Raw genomic sequence first — 19,497 nt, 5'->3', positions numbered from 1 at the left:
CTGGCCCTCAAGGTAAAAAGGAATAAGGTTGAGATCCTTCCTGATACTTCTAAATGTCGCCAGTCCTAGTCAGGTTCTGACAGTTGGGCCTGCAAGAGTTTCATTTTAGTTTCATCTTGCTTCTCCCTTTTGAGGGGTAGCCCATTGAAAGCAAAAACAAAGGTGTCATTCCTAAAGTTTTACTTTTATTCCTTAAGAAAAGCACTTCTTTTGTATATTCAAAAATTCCTTGAAATGCTTAATATGGAGAGATACTATTTTCAATGTTGACCCAGCTCTGTCTTTGTTCATATGACACTTTGGTTATTATAATGGCATTTAGTAGTGCATAAAGCTAATATTTAGCCACATGTCCATGATTGTGATTCCAGTCTCAACAATTGGTAAAGGAAAATTTATATTGGGAATAGTTAATTGCCATAGATTAATTCTCCACATATTTGATAGCAAAATAATACCTACTATAAATAGAAGCCACTTTATCCGTAAGATCAACAAGCTAAAGAAACTCTATCCCTCATCTCTGAATGTCCAAATGGAGTTCAGGATAGGGTGAGTTATTTTATTTTTCTCTATGGAAAGATTTCTCTTTGTGCCATTATTTATTATATCCTTGACAGATCATTGCTCTATTTAATGAATGTCTACAAACATATTGGTGCATAAATGTAGTAAATTTTAGGAATCCAGTTTCTTTTAAATTGCATAAAATATTATCAAAGTTGCTTTTTAAAAGTCACTTTGCCTCTAATTATAATGTATAGTGGGTAGAGCATAAAATTGGTTTAGATTGGCCCCAGTTCAACTCCACCTACTCACTTACATACAGCTAAATGAGATTTTAGCACAAATTAAATTCTATGATTCCCAATATCCTAAATTAATAGTTGTAAGAATGAACTAAGCCAATACAGGACAGGTCCTTACCAAAGCTCTGGATATTTCACTAAATATAATTTTTTTTTACACATTTTTTGTTGAATTTTTTAAACAGAATGTAACAGAGCCTCAGAAACTGAAAATAAAGATTTGATTCAACACTTTAGAAAACATATACTACTAAATTGTGTACTTTATTATTCATATTTTGTAAATTTTTTGTGTCTACTGATATTTCTTCGAGAAAAATTTACATCCACCATATTTCTGCTAGAATCAATCTCAGTTTGATTCAGCATGCTTAAATTCCAGCATGTTTTCAATAACATTATTTTAATGTTGAAAATTCAAACATAACTTATAGTGGTTTAATAGGTGGTTAATCACTGAAATGTACCAATTTTCTTTAACTTGTTGCTCAGTTTATATTATACTTATTTATAAATGTTATATGCAGAAAAGCTGCAAAGTTATATGCAATATTACCCGATTATTTATCAATGACGTGATTCCAAGGCAGAATGTTTGAGACCTACAACAGCATGTACAATTATTCATAAGATTTCAAAGATATGGCTAAAAATTCCATAATAAAAGACAACTAATCAAACTCTAATAAGGAATCTTTAAAATCTCTGGTTCCTCAGAGTCATTTAGGAAAGTTAAAGCTTCAATTATGCAATGACTCAAAAATTTTCTGTTCCTTTTCCAAATCCATCAGCTAGCCTTGGTTTGTCTGTCTGTTTTGTTTTGGGGGAGGGGATTAGGCGGTCAATGTGGAGTGAGATTTACAGGGGATCATAATATAAATAAAAAGGAGAAGGGCGCTATTATACAAGTGGACATTCTTTTAAGTTGTGTTCTTTTGTTTCAGAACATCAGAGCTGAGATTTTCTGTTATTGAAAGAGAAGTTTTCGGGGTTATGTTTTTGTTTTTATCTTCATAAAAGATCACTTTATGGATAATGTTATTAATGGGCATTATTATAATAATTTTACATTTTCATGCAGTTTTTATATCATTAATAATGTCTTTGGAGCATTCTTCAAATACACTTTACAAAGTATTTTTTCTGAGGTTTAATGATGTTACTTATTAGCCGGGACAAATTGGAAGTCAGCTTGTCAGTGTTCGTAGATATTCTCTGCACAGAAGGACAAGAGGGAAAGTTTAGTGAAGTGTGGCACTGGCATTATTAAGAGTGTCGAGCTGTGTCACAAAATAATTGCTGAAGCAGTATTCTCTGGAAACTCCAGGAAATAGTTAAAACAAAACTTAAAAGGAGGAGAAAGATTGTTCCATTGAAATTGATAACAAGAAATATTAAAATTAAGTTTCAGGCTAGTCTAGCAGAGAAAATGGACAAAGAAAAATTAAAGGAAGAAGTTAAGTGAATAAAGGGAAAAATCAAATAAAATAAGACATAGAGATATAAACAGATTTTATTTGTTTTGAAAAAATGAACACACAGAAAAGCATAAGGGTCAATCAGCTGGTATATTTTTAAGAAGATCAATAGATATATTCAGGTAGGTTATATGGATAGCACCCTCAATGGCACCAAGTTTTTCAGAGCTCCTAAGAAGCTATAAAGATGGCTTATAGTGAATTACTCAAATCAACAAGAACTACAAAACAATAACATTAAAACAACAAGCTAATTGAGAACAGTTCCTCCATATGCATATAGAGAGAGGAAAAATATTATTTATCTAATTTCCTTATAGCTATAAAGATAGAAAGGAATGTGGTGCTAAAGGTGAGTGACTTGTTGCTTTGAAATTTCTTAAAGTATAGGCCTGCTCATTTCAACCATATTCAAGAGTAACAGCACAAGTAAAATTTGGAAAATAAGCTAAGGGATACAATAAACAAAACAGATGGAACCCTTTCCCAAGTCCACATTAAAATAAGTAACCTGAGTTGAAAACACAAGGAATGACCCTTTGTTCAATCACTCTAGCTCTAAAGTCAGGGTTAGACTATATAGTTAATAAGACACATTTTTCCCTCCTTTGTCATGCTACAACTTAGATATGAACAGAAAATGTAATTTTCCTATAACTAGTTTGTTCTTCTTCTTGAGCACGCAACCACTAGTTATCAGGGTATTGGTGGCAATGACCAAAAACAAAATCTCTGATTCTATGTGAACATTCATTACAATAATATAAACTGCACCGGTTTTCAAAGTATTGCCTCTCAGCTCCACATCCACCCTTCATTGCCTTCTCTATATGAATGAAGCTAGACTCTGTTAGTATTTCTCCTTTACCAGGTGGCATAATGTGTACCTTTGACAACAGAAGGCAGTAGCAGGACTCTAGAACAGGAAGGAGCTTCTCTTCCCACCTTCAGTGTTCTCCTTCCGCCATGTTTCTGTAGTGGGCGTGGCTACTCTGACTCCTGCAGCCCAGGTGGCTTCTCCAGCACCAGACTTTTTCAGTACACACAACTGCTGCTGCCTATGTAGCTTCTCTAGCATCTGGTTTCCACAGCATGGGCACAATTCTAGCAAGCTCTGCTTGTGTGGTACCCCTGCAGCTTTTCCACATCCGGTAAGTCACAGCCTTCCTCTCTCCAATGGCAGTCGGATCTCTGTCCTGAAGGGGAGATCCTCTTCCTTGGAATGCTCTATCTCAGCCCTAGGGGGCGTGGCAAATCTTTATACTTGCCATTCCTAAAATTATTTAGAGCTCTCCATATTTCATATTAACCAAGACCAGATTATTATTATTTCCTATTATATTTAATAATTTTTATATTAAAATTTTCTTGTTCAAATTATTAAGTAGTTTCTTTTGATTGATCCATGACTGATTCTGCAATAATACCAGTAGTTCCAGGAGATAGACCCTCAATGACAGGATTTGGGGATTGCTGTTGTTGTACCTTTTTTTTTTTTTAAATTGGCACCTGAGCTAACATCAGTTCCCAATCTTCTCTCTGTTACGTCCTTTTGTTCTTCTTCTTCTCCCCAAAGCCCCTGGTACATAGTTGTGTATTCTAGTTGCAAGTCCTTCTGGTTGTGCTATGTGGGACACCACCTCAGCATGGCCTGATGAGCAGTGCCATGTCCGCGCCCAGGATCTGAACCACTGAAAGCCTGGGCCACCAAAGTGGAGCATGCAAACTTAACCACTCGGCGACAGGGCCGGTTCCTTTGTTGTACCTTTCAGACTAACTCTGTGATAACTTCACCTAGGTTAGATTACAGAATAGAGGGTGCCAATTGTCCTCAAGAACCACAATAAACCTTCTTTCCCTCTTTTGCCCTAGGGTCAAATCTCATGAGGCACCAGAGAGAGAGGTACACACTACTATGACCCAGGAAGAAAAACCTCACACAGTAAAAGAATCTCAAGGCTTTGCTAATACATGTCAAAAGAAAGCTGGGGATATGTGTGGGAGTGGATTCCAAGGCTCGAACATGGCATGATATAACACTAGATTGCATTGTATTTACTTAAATGAACATAATTAATTTAGCTCTTGCAGCTACAGATGAATCGAACATTACCTTTAGTTCTAATATTAGCAGATTGAATAAAACTTGACTTAGTGGTGGCCTACATTTAATGGGCTGAGATGCCAGAACTTCAGTACTGTGATAAGGAGCAGGGAATCAGAACATTTGGGGATATAGGAAAGTTGGACTGAATTTATCTTGTATGAGCTATACACCCACTACGCAACTACGTTCCATGAGAAGGCCCAGAAGACACACTCTTCTCTAAATTTTCGTTAGTGAGAGAAACAACTACATTCTTGAACTGATATCTGGTTGCTCTTCTCTGTAGCCCAGGTGTGAACATAGGGATGCTGCCATTGAGATGGAATTCTTGGTTTCAATGGAGATAAGGGGATCTTGGGGTATTAGAGGTCAAATGGCAGCACACGATATCAAAAACAAGATGGGCACATCCGTGGTAAAGGTAATTAGAGAGTGCTAGCAATCTGCAACATATGGGTGGGGGTGTGTGTGTTCCACAAACATTTTGGCAAGAAGAAATCCCAGGCTTGTAGAAATAGAGGACTCAAAACATTTTTGAAGCTGAATAGAAAAGCAACTAAAGATAGTTTGCATACACATTTGGAAAGAGTGAAATTCCTATGTGGGTTCCAGAACATGCATTGTAACCCAGCAGTAATTCCATGGTTTTGTGATAGATTCTTATGCCCCTTATATTATTTCCCTATCCATTATTCAAATCACAGTAAGAGAATACAGAAACACTTTTCTTTCCATTCATCTCTTTCCATTTCATTCATATTACTGTAGCCTACGATACAGTAAAATCATAATTTAACTTTTAATAAAGGGCTTGAGGATTCCCTATTTCTCCCAAAACATGGAAAATCATTTTAATACAGAAGGTATAAGGTTAAGTTTCATACACTTATATTTTGTGGGAATGGAAGGTACAAAAAAGAAATCCAATAAATGGACATAATACTCATTACCGCAGGTTACCCCAGGCAAGCTCTCATATTTACTTTATTTGTTTCTAAGAATTGTAGGTGGATGAAGAACATAGTTTTACTGTAGTAAAAACAGTAAAACTTTCCTTGAGGAAAGTATATTTGTAGTATGAGGGTGTGAGGCGCATCACAAAACCCAACTCTCCTTGTCACAATAAGATATAGAGATTAAAGGAACACTATCTTGTTTGGTAAATAATGGTTGGTGTCTCCCTTCTTATAACTTTCTTTCTATCATGATTAAAAAAAAACTCTGTTTTTACTGTTGCACAATTTAATAAGACAATGATATAAAATTCACCGTTTGGTGAATTGAAACTTGGAACTTGGGCAGGTGGAACATTGTGTGTCCACTCCTGCCCTTTCACTCCTCTTCTCCATCCCTACCAGTAGAGGAATGGTATTTCATGGAGTATTATCCTCACTGGCTATAAGATCACACCCTGAAATACAAGATCTAAAGTTGATCTACTGCTCCCCCTGCCTCCACACACAAATTTGCCATTTTGATTCCAGGAAAGATATATTTACCTCTCTGAGATAAATCTGAGAAAATCTTTGTTACTCCAGAATGTGATCCCTAGACTAAACACTATTCTCTAGGCCAGCCTGCCCTACTCCATGTCCCCGCCTTTCATATACTAATGAATAGGGTATCCATTGGCTCCCCAACTCCTCATTCCTATATTCTTGAAACTTATATTTGACCTTATCTTTTCTCTGTCATCCCTTCTTTTATCTCTTTCTGTCACTCGTTAATATCCATTTCTATAACAAACTGGCCATTGTGTATTGGGAGAAGCCATATTTTGCTCCCTTTGGCCTATTTGATTGCTTGCTCATTATCCCATCAAACTGCATGCCCAAGGCAGACTCCTTTAGTGGAATAAAGAAAGCTTCTTCATATGTTTAAAATTTCTTCTTTTCAGGGAAAATTCATGAAGTATTTTATCAGCTATATCTCACTCAGAAAATCTAACTAGAATGAATTAGAAAGTTGAAAATTTATATTTTTAACTTATCTTAAGAAGATGTTTCTGACAATGTTGGACAAGTACCCTGCACACTTCTGCCTCCAGTCAACATCGACTATGAATATCTACAAAGTATCTAATTTTTAACTCTTATTCTTAAGTATATTAGTAATCAATCAATCAGAGCTGCAGGTTCATAGAAAATAGCAATTTCTGCGATCGTTAGTTCAGGGATGTTATGATGCGTTTACAGACAGATACTTTCAAGTAGATCAACATGTTTTATGATCTTATATGGAAAGTATTTAATTATTAAATGTCTTTTCCAAGTTTTACTCAAAAAGAAATATGATTGAGTTTAAAACATCGACTTCATAGTGTAAAATAATAATTTTAGATCTATCCAAAAGGTTGGAGGATCTAGACATTAACATCGAGAATAGTGCAATGCTCCAGTTGACTCTGGGTCTAGAACCTGGTTAGTAGTCTTGAGAGGAGCAATGCATTTCAACAAAGCCTAAAATTACAGCACTAAATTAAATTTTACCATCAGGAGCATTTTCTAGTATTTCTACAGTTAGCTTTCTTCTCTCATAACAGGTCAGAGGCAATAGAACAAGACCTATTTTACTTTATTTCTCCTGAAGACTCAGCTCTCAGGTCAACCCAATTGCCATAAGCAACTACAGGCAGATGGAGATTTAGACACAGGGAAGTGTTGCCTATATGTAGGTTTTTCGTTTTCCTGCCTCCAATTCTTTATTAGGACGTCATCTCCTAAACTCTAACTCTACCAGGTTCCAGTCATGAGATGTTTAATTTCAATGTGCAACTTACTTCACTGGGGCTTATCATCATCTCATTCTAATTATTCAGATCACACATACACTTCATCTCCCACAAGAGGCAGAAACCACACAGGCAAGTCTTCTTTTCTCTTGAACAACTTGGATTAGATTTTCTATTTCATTCTCTTTCTCTTTGGATATTTTGAGTGACCTCTGAATTGTCCTTGCTGCTCTGTGAAAGATTCATTTCTCCCCCAAACTGTCTAGCTTATTCATGATGCCCTATACTCACCGTTTCATAAATATAACTACATAAGTCCATACTTTATAAACAGAACCTATTGCATGCAAGCATGTGACACCAGTAACCAACTTATAACCTGTAAGAGGTTTCCATATGTTGCCAAGTTTCACAATAAATCTTCAATTATTCTGAGAATAAACTACCAGCCTTTGCCATTCTTTAGCCATGGTAGGCAATCTTTACTTTTCCTTTCTTTGATTTTTTAGTTGGATTGACTGAAGGTGAGTTATAAAATTTTATTCCTTATCCTGTTTGACTTTTATGACCTACCATTCTTTCATTTTCTTTAGCTGTTTCTCTATATAAACTATATTTTAGAAGAAACTTCAACTAACTGACAAGCACAGTGTTCTTGATATTACAGTTATCAAACTGTCCATAACACTGGTGAACTTTTGAGCTGCCATAAAATTGGAGCTACCTATTCTTATTCCATAAAACCACAGAATTACCTTTGAAGTTACAAAGAGGGACAGTTTTATTGTATGAATACTTTACAACCAGAAAGTATCTTTGAAAATAATGCTTTCTTCCCTTTCATTTTCTATAGACAAATTGTTAATAAAGATTGCCCCTCATTCAACAAAAAACAATTTTAAATTTTCACTTCTCACTCAGAATTCAATCAAACAATTCTCTTATTCTCACTTGTTGATGAGTTGCTAAAAATGTTTAACAAAGCTATTATCTTTAGTTACTCTTTTTACTTCAATCCATTCTTCATTTTGTTTCAAATTTCCTAAAATGCTTTAATTTGCCTTGTCATGGTCTAGAAGTCTATTCACTAATTATTTTATCTTAACCTCTTCTTTATACTTTTCTTAGAGTTCCACCACTTGACTTCGCTGTGTATATTAATCTCACTACACTACAGTTGAACCCTCTTAGTCTGCTTCCAGGCTGCCCCCAAACTTCTATGCTAACTCTCATCTTTCTCTGCCAATGTTTATGCTAATTTCTCATCCATAATGCACTTACCTCCTCAAGAGCATAACTTTGTAATATCATTGTATTAATTTTGTCCCTCTTACCACTACCAATTGGATGTGTTTACCTGCATGAATCTGTTTTTACTTATCTGTAAAATAGCACAATAGCAGTACCGACCTCATTAGTGTTGAGGAGAGGTGAAGTGAAAATGCATGCAAGAAACATGACAGAGCACAAGTACTTGGTAACCATAACTCTCAATATGATGAGTCGTATTTTCTCCCAAAGTCCAAATCAAAGTTTTCCTCTGCCAAGAAAATTTTCTTACTTATGTTGCTGTTTTGAGGAATTTTTTTTTCTCTTCAAGTAGACTGTAGATCGGGCTTTTAAGAAGGAAGGAATCTAAGTTGTGTTGAAAAGAATTCAAAACACCAGATTCAGAAGTTATTGTTTCTAGTAAATTTTTTGCTTAGCATTCTTATAAGACTTCAACTACTGTCTTAGATGGGCCATTGCCTACAGGTAAATAACAGTTAGGCAGCGAGCTTGAATAACAATGGAAATAATCACATTAATGACTGAAGCAACAATAAGATAAAGAGAAGTAGAAAAATGAGAAAGAGAATATAAACTATGATGGCTAACATTTATAAAAGATTTACCATGTGCCAGGAACTGTAATTAATGTTTATGCTGATCTTAATAAAGCTTCAAAACAATATGTAGATAAATGTAATTTTGAAGAATAAGAATCTATGATTTAAAGAGTTTAAGTGGTACATTCACTGTCATGCATCTAGTAACAGTACTGAGACTTGAAGCTTACATAGAGATGAATCAAAAATAACCATACATTTTGAATTCTTTCCCAGTGAAATTAGAACTTTATTTTTCACATAATTGTCACTAGTGATTAAGATAATGAATATAATTATGGACCCTCACCTTATCATTATTCTAAGTATTGATTTAATGATAGTCTCTCATTCTATCAAAGCATTTTAACACACATGTACAACATATATCTAATAAAAATTTACATATAATATATGTAGAAATATGATGAATGGAGTGATTTTTCCATCAAAAACACATAATATAAACATATAACATATTCAGATATATGATAATTTTCTGGCGTTGGTGGCAAATGTTTTTTACCATCTACAGGAATTTTCATTCAATGAAATTGTTCCAATTTTATTACCAACTTAAAACACAAATAATGATTGATTATGGAAATTTTCAAAAATAGATATCTTTCTGTGATATTTGAACATAGTTTCATTTCAAACTCCTTAAAACTAAAAGTGGTATGTCCACAAATTTGTTTTATTCCTTAACAGGACATAATATGAATTACATTAAATTGTACTTGAGACGTTAGAATGCGCTGTAGAATCCACTGGCAAGAAGAGAAACAAAAACATGAATAAAAGATAACTCTTTGTAAGAGTAATGTAGCTTTCTAAAAATGACTTTTATTTCCCTAATGCTAATATTGCAATACATATGCAATAAAACTGAAAATACATTTTCATAGGAGAAAAAATTTATAATCTGTTATTTTATAAAAGTTTAGCCAAATTATTGCAATGTTGCACTAGAATATTTCTATAGCATAAGATTATAAATGTAAAATAGTGCAGCACACACTACATTTTATAAAAATGGTCAATTTATTTTTCTTTACCAGAAACTTCGTTGTATACTAGAGATGATGATCAAGTAACTAGCTTTTCTAATAGCATTTTTAGTGGAGGATGCAATGTTCTTTATTTCTATAAAAATCCTACATAATTATATAGCAGAATATGTGCTTTTGAATATATTTTTACTGGCTAAGCAAATGGATCCAAGACAAATACTGATAATTCCCTAGCCAGCTTTCATCCTCTCTTCATAATGTGCACAACTAAGGATGTGCATGTTTCACCTTCTCTAGAGGCCAAGTGTTGCTTTGTGGCACAGTCTTAGTCAACGAGATATAAGCAGAAATATTCTTTTAAAGAAATCTTACTAGTGTCTTTCTTTTTCCCTTTGACTTCACTCCCCTTCCTCCTGTGTGGAATGTAGTTCTAAATGTTGGCCTGTTAGAAGAAGAATAGCATATTCCATATGACCTAACAGAAATGTTAAGGAACATGAGTTTCTGAAGATGGAGCTTCTTAACCTGAACTTGACAGCTTAACATCCAGGTTCTTGTTACATGAGAGAAAAAAACATGCATATGTGGCTTAAGCAACTATTTATAGCCTAATGTCTATATCTCATCCTCTTTGCATTCTGCTAGAAAACAATTCCCAGGCCTTTTTATTCCAATGCAACCATGTGACTAATTCTTGTTATTGGAACATGGCCTAGGTGGTTGAGAATGTATGTGATTTCCTTGTGCACTCTTTTTCCTTGTCTACCATTATGTGCAGCAGACCAATTAGAGTGTCAGTTTCTAAGGTACTTGAGGCAACACAATGAATTCACAGTCACTATGAGATATTTTAAATTTTTGAGGCACATACGATGATAATGAACACTTATCAGACACAACACAAACTACTAGCTCGAGATACTTCACAGTTTCAATATTAGAACGTGCTATAATTTTTATGATGTAATCTTTTTAAGAAGTTTGTTTTTTAGTCACTGTGATAAAAATTAAGTGCCAATTTTAGGTTTCAGCTACAACTTGTAAACAGATTGGAAGTCATCACTCTCATGCTTACAAAAATAAAAAAACTGAACAGACTGAAAATCAATGTCGTCCTTTTCTTAGACACATGAGAAAACAGATTGAGGACAAACATCCAGATAGTTGAATCCAGAGAGTAAAATATGAGAGATGCTTGTTTGGAGCAGAAGCTGCCATAGCCATAAATTGGCAGGACCATTAAAGGTAACTTTGATGAATTGATGGAGGCTGAGTGTGGACTAGCATGTGTGAGAAACTTCTGTAAGTTGCAGTCTTGGGGGCCCCCACACTTTGATCAGTTTACATGCAGGAACCAAACCCTACCAAATTTTTACAGTGAAGATGTGAGAAATATTCTGTCATGGATTTGATAGGCGAGAGGAAGACTAATTATTGTGAAATACACCCAGAGTGCACACCACAACAAAGGCCAACTCACCAGAGCCAGAGACTCGTTCCAGAAAATTATTTCTCCCAGTACATCCCTCTCCATGTTTCCTGTCTTCACTAATGGGGCAGGGAATGGGGGGCTATACTACAATAGAAAAACTGGTGAATGTCACAGTGTAGAGGCACAGGCACACTAAAAGACTGAAATTATTAGTAAAATTAAAGAAATCTTCAGCTACTTCACACATTACCACCACACCAAGAAAGCTTCAGTATAATAACAGCAGATTAATGCTGAAAGGGCTGCAAGATGCAAATTCTTTCAGACGAGTAGTATTAGTGTAGCCTAGAGTCAAGAGGAGAGAAAAAATAATGATACTAGAGGAATTTTAAGCCTATGGCACCTACAGCTAGAAAAAATATTGAACATATTCTAATTGGTAAGAAAATTAATATGAATACACACATTGAAGTTCTATTCAGCATATCTCCCACTACCTAATAAAAATGTCCATCTTTCAACAAAAATTAAAAGGTATATTAAAGGGAAAATAAAACACAGTCTGAAGAGGCAAAGCAAGTATTAGAACCAGACTCAGATATGACACAGAAATTGGAATTATCAGACAAGGGATTAAAAATAACTATGATTAATATGTTTGAGGTTGTAATGGAAAAAGTAAAGAACATGCAAGACCAGATTTGTAATGGAAGCAGAGAAATGAAAACTTTAAGAACGAATCAAAAGAAAATGCTAGAAATTAAAAGTCTTGTAACAAAAATGAAGAAAGCCTTTCATGGACTCATCAGTAGACTAGACATGGCCAAGAAAAGAAGCCATAAACTTGAAGATAGGCCATAAATACTTCTACAACTGAAATACAAAGTGAATAAAAAAGGAAAAATAATAAAATCTTCAGAAAATCTAAGAATTGTGGGGCAAATACCAAAGTTGACACATACCTCTAGTTGGAATACTAGATGGAGAAGAAAGAGAGGATGAAGGAAAAGAATTATTTAAAATAATATTGGCTCAGAACTTTCCAAATTAATTAAAAACCCCAAACCACAATTCCAGGAAGCCATGGAACAGCAAAAAGAAGAATTATAGAAAAAAGCAAGAAACAAAAAGAAATTTCTTCTCCTAAGCATATAATAATCAATCTGCAGAAAACTAATGACAAAGAGAAAATCTTGAAAGATGCCAGGGATAAGGATTACACCAGACTTCTCATCAGAAACTATGAAGGGATGAACAGAGTAGAGCAAAATATTTGAAGTATTTAAAGAAAACTTAAAAACCACTGACCTAGATTTTTATATCCAGCAAAAATTATCCTTCCAAAGTGTAGGAGAAATAAAGAATTTCTCAGACAAAAAAAACAAAAAAAAAAATACAAAAAACCCTAAGGAAATTTATTGTCAGAGCAGAACTTTCATGCTAAGAACAGTTAGAAGAAATTTAATCAAGGTAAAGGAAAATGATATCTATCTGAAACTAGGATATATTTAAAGAAAGGGAAGATTGTCAAATAAAGAATAAATAAAGGTAAAATAAAACATATTTCTCATTTTTAATTCACCTAATAGGTAAGTTTATTTAAAGTAATAATGGTAACAATTCTTCAGTGTTATGGGTAAGTATAATGAATGACAGCAATGTCATAAGGAACAGAAGTGGTAAGGAGGAATTGTGAATATTATGAGGTGCCTGAACTATACATGAAACAGTAGAGTGTTATTTGAAGGTTAAAAATGTATAATGAAAACTTTAGGGAAACCATAATAAAAAATTTTTAAAAAGGATATTGATATAGTAAGAGAGGAGATAAAGTGGAATTATATAAAATGCTAAACTAAATCAGACAAAGCAGAAAAATAGGAAGAAAGAAACAAAGAACAAATGTATCAAATAGGAAACAATTACAAACTTGATGATATTAATTCAACTATAAAAACAGTCATTTTAAACATAAGTAATCTATAAATACCAATTAAAAGATGAAGACTGTCATAGTAGATAAGAAAAATAAAGACCCAACTCTGAGTAGCATTAATGAGTCCGTGCTCAATATGAAGACTCAGATTACGAGTAAAACGTTTAAAATATATCATGTTGGCAGTAAGTAATATAAAGATGGAGTAACTATGTTAATTCAAGATAAAGTAGGTTTAAGAGCAAGAAAAATTAATAGCAGTAAGAGAGGTATTATATAGTGATAAAGGGGATAAATCTTACAAAAAGACACAAAAGCCCTAAATGCTGATATGCCTGACAACAAAGCATCAAGTCACCTGTGGCAATGTCTGATAGATCTAAAAGAAGAAATAGACAAATACACTGTTATAGGTAGAGATATCAACACCTCTCTTTTAGTAACTGATAGGTCAAGTAGACAGAAAGTCAGTAAGTATATGCATGACTGGAAAAGCACAATCAACATGATCTAATTAAAGTTTATAGAATGTTTCATCCAATAACAGCAGAACACATCTTTCTCAAACTCACATGGAAGATTCACAAAGAAAGACCACATCTGCACCATAAAACATCATAGCAAATTTAAAAGAATATAAATCATATAAATTGTTGTAAGACCACCAAAGATTTAAAATAAATGTCAATAATAGAAAAATAGCTGGAAATCGGCGGCAATTAAAAATCACAATTTTAAATAATACATGAGTCTAAGAAGAATCTCAAGAGAAATTTAAAAATATTGTTAACTAAATAAAAATGAAGGAAAACATTAAAATTCATGTGACGCAGTGAAGATAATATTTAGAGGAAAAGTTATAGAATTAATTAAATATATTAGATAAAAGAAAGACCTGAAAATAACAACCTAAGCTTCCACCTTAAGAAATTAGAAGATAAAGAGTAATTTAAGTCTAAAGCAAGCATAAGAAAGGAAATAATAAAAATTAGAGCAGAAATCAATAAAATTCAAAAAAGGAAAACAATTGAGAAAAATCAACAAAATCAAAAGCTGATCTCTGGAAAAGAAACATAACATTAGTAAGCCTGCCCCAATGCTAAACAAAATATGTAGAGACTAAACACTTCTAAATAACACATGCATCAAAGAAAAAAATCTCAAGGGAAATTAACACTTTCAACTAATGAAGTGAAAAGACAGTTTACCAAAATTTGTTAGTTGCAGCAAAAGCAGTTCTTAGAAGGAAATTTATAGCATTGAAAGCACATACTACAAAGTAAGAATGATCTAAAATCAATAATCTTAAGTTTCCACCTCAGGAAACTAGAAAAAGAGCAAATTAAATCCAAAGTAAGCAAAAGAAAAGAAATAATAAGAATTAGAATGGAAGTCAATGAAAATGAAAACAGGAAATAGAGAAAATCAATGAAACCAAAAGCTGAATATTTGAAAAGATCAACAAAATCAATAAGTCTTTGTGACATCAGCATCATGGCAGAGTGAGCTCTTCCCTAAGTCTCTCCTGAACTAAGACACAATGAAAAGGACATTCATAAGCCAACAGAGAACATTCACATAAAACAATAGATATCTGAGAGATCCACACAGCCACACATCTGAAGGTGGAGGTGCTGACCCCCCAGGAGGCAGTGGAAGGAGGTAGGGGAGTTCCTCTCCTTCCAGAACTGCACCAATCTAGGGAATAGGGCCTCACATGGCAGCCAGTGAGTGACTCTGAGAAGAAAGAGGGGAAGGGCAGCCCTCCACAGGAACACCTGGTTCACCAGCTCAGCCGGTTGGCCAGAGCAGGGGACCCTTGCCAGAGCACCTGTATGCCTACGTGTATAAAGCAGCAGTAGCCAGTGGGCAAATGCAGATGAGCCTTGTTGGCACAATTTTGAACAGGCAGGCACAGCTGCCAGGGATCACAGCATGTTCATAGTATGCAGCTTCTGCTCCCCAGTGGTGGCAGGTGGAATCTGTGACCAGATACTACCACTGTGCGATGGTACAAGTCCACCCCATCAAAGAGCATGAAGAAGGATAACATGTGAGACCAGAGGAAAATGACAAGTATCCAGAAAGTCACAGAAGTCACAGTATCCTGAAGTCACAGAAATTTACAATCTAAATGACAGAGGATTCAAAATTGTTATCATAAAGAAACTCAATGAATTACAAATAAACTCAGAAAGACAATTTAATGATATGAGGAGTAAAATTAATGAACAGAGGGAATTCTTCACAGAAGAAATTGAAACTTTTTTTAAAAAATCAGAAAAGTAGGAGATGAAAAACACTGAATGAGATGAGGAAAAATCTGGAGCCCTTAAATAACAGAACTGATATTACAGAGGATAGAATCAGTAATTTAGAGGACAGAAATATAGAAATGGTTCAGATGGAGGAGGAGAGAGAACTAAGATTAAAAAGAAATGAAGAAATTCTCTGAGGAATATCTGACTCAATTAGGAAATGTAACATAAGGATAATAGGTATTCCAGAGGAAACAAGGAGCAGAGAGCTTGTTGAAAGAAATAATATCTGAGAACTTCCCAAACCTGGGGAAGGAGCTGGAATCACATGTAAATAAAAGCTGATAGAACTCCTAACTACATCACTGTAAAAAGACCTTCTCCAAGGCATATCTCAGTAAAACTGGCAAAAGTCAATGACAAAGAAAAAATATTAAGGGCAGCAAGACAGAAGAGAAAAACATACAAAGGAACCCCTATCAGGCTTTCAGTGGATTTCTGAACAGAAACCTTACAGGATAGGAGAGAGTGGTGAATAGAGAAATAAACTATGTTTTCTTTGCTGTGAAAAAATATTTTTGATGATATTATTTGTGTTACTATATAATGGATTTATTACTGTTATTTTTAAATGAATTAAATTAGCATCTCTAAAATTTTATCTCTTTTAGTTTCTAATATGGTAAATATCAATAGATATAACTCACATAAATGAAAGGTCTTTGGGATCCTGAATAATATTTAAGAGTGTAAGGGCTTCTGAAACAGCTAAAGCATTTGCAGACCCTGCTCTAGACAATGCAGAGCCGTGAGATAAAATGTTTCGGCGCCCTTGGATAACGGCAGGCAGCAGAGATGCACTCTCTGCTGTGCAAGATCACTTGAGCAAGTTTTTCTTTAAAATGGCTCTGCAAATGTGGCAGAGGAGTAATGTAACTGATATTTAGTATCACAGAACCATTTGGAATTTCCCTCTTCATTCTAGCTTTTATTCCATTTAATCAAGCTCAGCATCTCTCCTGGAATTGAATGTGAAAGATCTTTACAGCAGGTTACATTCTAAAGGCATAGCACTTTAATTACATTTTCATCAGCTTCTAATAAATGAATCATTTTCCCTGAAAACAGCCATTAATTTATAATAAGTGCTTCTATTTTGACAAATATCTGAAAGTACAATATTCAGCAGATCCATTTTTGATGCAGTTTTTTTTTTTAATTTAATGAGAGCTGCTATGTTGTATGGGCATCAGGTAGACAGACATGACAAAGTCCCTCTGAAATCAGTTGTATGCCATAAATTTGTCTATAATTGAGAAACAGGAAGAAAAAGACCCCGTTTTCTTCCCTACTTGGAGACAAATTTACGTTATATTTTGTTTTTTAATTACATAAATAAAAGGTATTGTAAAACATCTTAGGCTTATCATTCTTAAGCATGCGCAGTTTATCATTTTGATTTTACATGTTTGAATATGAAATTTTCAGAGAATATATCTTATTTTGAAATTTCCCAACAGTACTTACAAAATGAAATTGATGTCACACCACAGGTAAACTTTAATAACTTCCAAAAATAAGTCAGATATTGTGCAAGTCACATTCTGTGAAATCCCACACCACTAACAAAACTTTTATTGTGCATCTTTTTCTGAGCTGTACACTAGGCTAACCTGTGGAAGTAGGAAAGTGGCTAACACTATCTTTGCTCTTGAGGTACTTGTATATGAATGGGTCTAATAGGAGCTATATAAGGAATTGCATTTCAAAAGTCGTTGTTTCTCGACTAAGTAAGCTTCCCCTTCCCCATGCCCCTACTTGCTTTTTGGAAGTACGAACCAGTTAAAACAAAATAATAATAAGATCATACCTTGGCATCTTGATATCAAAATGGGTCATGGCCTCTTAATTTGAAGCTATAAAAGTGTCCCTAATTTAGAATGTTAGGGTATAGACTATAAAAATATCCTCAGGTATGGATAGAGATACAAGCATTTACATGTTACATGCAAATAAGAATCAGAGTTGTTGAGACATCTCTTGATACTTGGCTGCTCAGGAGCTGAACCCCTATGTATGGTTGGGAGATTCCAATCCTATCACTGTGGGAGCCAAACATTTAACTACTATGTATTCACTTTGACCCCTGTCCTCAGCCAGGTCATGGATACATGGACCTTGACTTGGCCAATCAGTCATATATCTTTAGTGGCTCTGAATTTGGGGTACTGATGCCGCAAAACAGGGAGAGGGCGGCATTGCAGGGTCAAGTGAAATGCCAGCAACCTCTGATTTTCAAGGACCAGAGTAGCTATCAATGACCTAGCCCAAAGTCCAGTTTTAGTTGTTGTAAAGATGCTAATATCTATGTTTCCTAGCCATGGCAGCAGGCACAAGTCATGCTGAGATCATGGCTGTAATCCACCTGCCTAAATTCCTTTTCTTTCTGCGTCTTTTCTTACTTTGTCTCTACATTCTCACCAATTCTGTAAGCCAGAAAATATGTATTCATCAATTTCTTTCTCTGTAAAATTAGTACAAATAGTCTCTGTATTTTGAAACTGGAGAGCTTGCATTCTATAAATAAACAGATTACACCAGGATTCTAGAATTGTTTTCTTAAATGTCTATTTTTTTCATTAACCCAGTCTATAAACTTGTATCTGCCTTAGTGTATTAATGGTGGGTCATATATTCCTATGCTGTAATTGAAACTTTCATATATAACTAAAGATCCACAATATATTACACAAGTTCTGTGGAAAAGGATGTCTTTCCCTCACCCCTGTTTTTATATTTCTCACGGTGCCAAATTCAAAACAATCATAACAGGGATTGAGCATCTGCTGTAAGCAAGGTATTGTGCTGGTAACTTCAGAAACATACAGTTCTGTAGGACATGTGTCCTGACTTCAAGGAGCTTTTATGTACTGGTGAGATAACTGTAAAACAGGATAATACAATACTACATATGCCAAGAGGCAGATTGCTGTTGCAAATACTTTTTCTACGTATTCTACGGTAGTCTAGAAAAAAATTACAATGCTTTATGGTCACACTATAAAGCTATAATCACTAAGAACTACACAAAATACACATACACACAGTACAGACAATATTAAAACAGAAGTACTGATTGGCATAATTGTGAATTCTTTGTGTTTTCCTCTTTCCTTTGAATATAAAACTTCAACAGTGGAGATAAAATTTCATGGAATAAGTTATTTTCTGCATGCTTCCACATTTGTACAGAATTTCTGCTTAGCTACAATTTTGTCATGGGCAGCTATTCCAATACTTAATATATCTGCCAGGAAAAATTTCAAGGCTAAAAAGAAATCAATGATAATTTATAGCAAATGACCATGGATTGATGCATCTATATATTTAACATACTTCTCATCTGAGGTAAATATACACAAATTAAAATCAAATCAAATCAAATCATACATTATACATGGCTGATTAGAAATCATATTTAACTTCTTTAATGTTAATATTAAATAATGAAGCAAATATAATCATCACATAGTTCCATCATAATATACATATGTTTAAGAGCACAATCTTAATATTGTAAATGGGTTATAAATAAGGTCTTGAACTCTTGGAGAGGAGCAAATAATCTCCATCAATTTTATCTAAATAGATAGTATATTAGTATAGATAATAGATCACTATAGATAACTGTTATAATACGTTACTGTAATAATAGATTACTTTAACAAAACTTACATGTTTACCAAAAGAACTGAATTCTTTTGTCTGGACAGCAAGACCTAGTTAACAGGATCTATTTCTTCATAATTTACATAATAAAGCAGCACTTTGAATTTTCCTGTTTTTATTAAAATTGTTTGGTAAA

This window comes from Equus quagga, chromosome 7, assembly GCF_021613505.1.
Source record: "Equus quagga isolate Etosha38 chromosome 7, UCLA_HA_Equagga_1.0, whole genome shotgun sequence".
Lineage (NCBI taxonomy): Eukaryota > Metazoa > Chordata > Mammalia > Perissodactyla > Equidae > Equus > Equus quagga.
The sequence above is the reverse complement of the archived record's forward strand: the minus strand, read 5'-3'. Positions refer to the sequence as shown.